Here is a 3,824-nt window from a genome sequence, read left to right as displayed (position 1 = left end):
AGAAAACGGCTTTCATTACGTCGTGGGGAGTGTACTGTTACAAGATGATGCCATTCGGCCTGAAGAATGCAGGGGCCACCTACATGAGGGTCATGACTACCATCTTCCATGATATGATACATAAGGAGATCGAGGTATATGTGGATGATATTATTATCAAGTCCAAGAAGGCCACTGACCACATAGAAGATCTGAGGAAGTTCTTCAATAAACTACAGAAATACAACCTGAAATTAAATCCCATGAAGTGTGCATTTGGGGTTCCTGCTGGGAAATTGCTTGGGTTTATTGTGAGTCGCCGAGGAATAGAATTGGATCCATCGAAGGTCAAAGCCATTCAATAACTACCACCGCCAAGGAACAAGAAAGATGTGATGAGTTTCTTGGGAAGGCTTAACTACATCAGCCGATTCATAGCACAGTCCACAGTTATCTGTGAGCCGATCAATTCAGATTCAGTCAAGCGTTACTATGTGTAATCTTTATCCTTTCCTTATATGATGTATATTGAACTACGCCTGACCTAATTCTCATTTAAGAGGGGATACGTAGGCAGCCCTATGGGTTCGGTCAACAATTCAATAAAAATTTCATCTCCCCCCCGCAATTGGAAACTGGGGCAGAATTTTGAGGAGGACCCTCCAAATTCCGAAGTAATTTCAGCCGATCGCCGCACGAGCAACAGTCAGAAACGTCAACCCATCGAAATGGGGCAGAATTTTGAGGAGGACCCTCAAAATTCGGTAGCAGGAGAGGTTGCAATGTCCTGAACTACGTCACAGTCGTCCGTTCATCTAAAAGCTATTTCTAATTATACATTCATACCATACTTTTACAAAATCATGCATGTTTATTGAAACTGCTTTGTTTAGCAACGCTACCCCAATGATACAGACGGTATCACCAGATAAAAGCCAAAAGAGTCAAGCTAAGCTAGCGGGGATACGAACTAACCTCCCCCTTACAAAACTTATAATTTTTCTTTGGATGCAGGCACTAGGATTGCGAAATCCTTAAACATACTATACGCCCAAGGGACAAACATTGCCCTCAAAACTGTTGCACATGCCAACATTTGCTACCAGCACACGCCAGTAATGCTCCATATGTCACAATGCTCCCAATAATCACATCGCCGCAATCTGTTATCAGCTAAGAAAATTCTACCGTCATTTGTTATTCTATTTCTTGCATAAGGCTACCATTCTGCCTTCCGAGACTAAACGCTGTCTCCATCTGCATTTGCATTGCATAAGGCTACTATTCTTCCTTCCAATTTGCATAAGGCTACTGTTCTGCCTTCCGAGACTAAATGCTGTCTCCATCTGCATTTGCATTGCATAAGGCTACTATTCCTCCTTCCAAATTTGCATAAGGCTAACATTCTGCCTTCCGTGACTAAATGCTGTCTCCATCTAGATCTACATTGCATAAGGCTACCATTCTGCCTTCCAACTTGCATATGGCTACCATTATGCCTTTCGAGACTAAGCACTATCTCCATCTGCATTTGCATTGCGTAAGGCTACTATTCTACCTTCCAATTTGCATAAGGCTATCATTCTGCCTTCCGAGACTAAATGATGTCTCCCTCTGCATTGCATAAGGCTACTATTCTGCCTTCCAATTTGCATAAGGCTACTATTCTGCCTTCCAATTTGCATAGGGCTACCATTCTGCCTTCCGAGGTTAAGCTCTACCTCCATCTGCATTCGCATCTTTGCTTCAGGCTACTTTCCTGCCTTTCGAGGCTAAGCTCTGCCTCCAATTTTCTTTGAAACTAAGCGCTATCTCAAGCACTATTTATCTCGCTTTTCTTACGGGCTAAGCTCTGCCCTTCAATTCGCAAGACTAAGCTCTGTCTTGTCCGCATCATACTATTGCGTCTTTAGTGGGCTAAAATATCGCCAACTTGTCCAAAGGCGTCATCGTTCGGAGGCACCATCGTCATGGCCCGAGAACACCATGTCATGGCCTGAGGATCTCATACAATCTTTTGCCCATCATTATTCAAAGGCGTCATGGTTCGGAGGCACCATCCTCATAGCCCGAGAATGTCATTTCATGGCCTGCGAATCCTGCATCAAACAATCCATGGCCCGGGACATCATGGTCTGTCTAACCGTCAAAAGACAACATTCATGGTCCAACGGGAATTTGCATCATGTTTAAATTACGCAATAAATGCTTGTATCGTTTATTTGTAGGTAACCCAGTGAGCAATGGCTATCCCAGCAGGAGCGATCCCGCACCAGTTTTCCTAGCCACATCAAACCTCACCATTCCCACAAGTCGCTTATTCGTCCAACCCTATACGTTGCGTACGTTATTGTAAAACTTCACTGGTATACTTCGCCGATGACTCCTAAACTACATATGGCCTGATTCCTGTAAAACCAGGGATATGTAGGCAACTCTGAAGCTAGAGTGCGGCCTAATCTCTCAAACCGTTTCGCTCGGTCAAAATTGGCCATCATTTCTTTACCAGAAAACTCTTTCATCCTTCCCGGGTAAAGAGGGGCAACAGTTGATACCCAATTTTTCCCTATATAGTTTAAAAATGTAGAAATACCTTCGAAATAGCATATATAAGCATGCACAAGGTTTTTATTATTTTTCCATAATTTTAAGGGTCTAAATTGATTTATTTCCCCCACCCCCCTTTTATCCATAAAAGCCCAAAAAATATTTTTTCAAATTGTTGTTGTGATGATTTACTCATTTAATTGCTATACATATGCCAAAATATGGCTCGTATATTTTTTAAGCATTTTTATAATTGCATTTTGTATTTTTAAAACTAAATCATATAAAATTGTAATATTAGCCCCATTAATGTATAATTACATTTACATGCATAAAATCGACCTTCTATATTTTTAAAATGTTGAAGTCTATTTTAAATCATTTTAGTACATGAAATTATTTTTTTAGAAATTACTTATTATTTATTATAAATTATATAGGGAAAATTGGCTATTTAAAATATAGCCAGATTTGAATTTCAATCTTAGCCTTAATTTAAACCCAGCCCCAGCCCAATTCCTAATTAAAATACCCGACCCAAACCCTGAACCCTCCTACCCGACCCAAAAAATAATTAAATCATGGCCATTGATCTGGGAGATCAACGACCCGTATTAGCCTGTAGCATTTTAATTCCAACCCCTAACCCTAGCTCATTTTTCAGAGACCGCCACCTCTGTATTCTCTCATCTCCTCTCCTCTCTCAACCACTCAACCTAACCCTAGCTCTTTCAACCGCCGACCTCTCTTCTCCGGTCTTCTCCGATGATCTCCCTCTTCTCCTAAGCCTTCAAGGGCCCATGGCCATGCCGACTTGCATCAAGGGTTTTTCATTTGTCTGTTCTTGTCTACTTCAGTGTGATTTCGAGCGAAATCATGTTGTACTTGTTACGATCCTGAGATTCCAGACAGGTTCTTTCACCTCTCTTTGGGTTTCTTCTGAAACCCTGATTTCTACCTACATCTCCTAGATCTGTACAATTTTAAAATGATTTGAGTTTGTTTCTTTGATGTTTTACACTATCCTTGGAACTCTTTACAAGAACCATGTGATTTCAAGCGTTTTCGACTTCTTCTAAAATTAGGGTTTTCGGAACTTTTTTTAAAACTTTGTTTAAACTGATTTTTATTGTTTAAACTTCTATTTCTTGCATATTTTGACTGATTCTGTGAGTTTACTACCTCTTCAACTTGCCTATGTTGAAAGCCCTAATTTTTCTATGTTTCTTCGTTTGATTCTGTGACTAGCCTGTTCTTGTTTGAGTTTCTGTGACTATCTCGCTTCGAATGTGTTTCTA

This window comes from Nicotiana attenuata, chromosome 2, assembly GCF_001879085.1.
Source record: "Nicotiana attenuata strain UT chromosome 2, NIATTr2, whole genome shotgun sequence".
NCBI classification, from domain to species: Eukaryota; Viridiplantae; Streptophyta; class Magnoliopsida; order Solanales; family Solanaceae; genus Nicotiana; species Nicotiana attenuata.
This window is presented reverse-complemented; position numbering follows the sequence as displayed.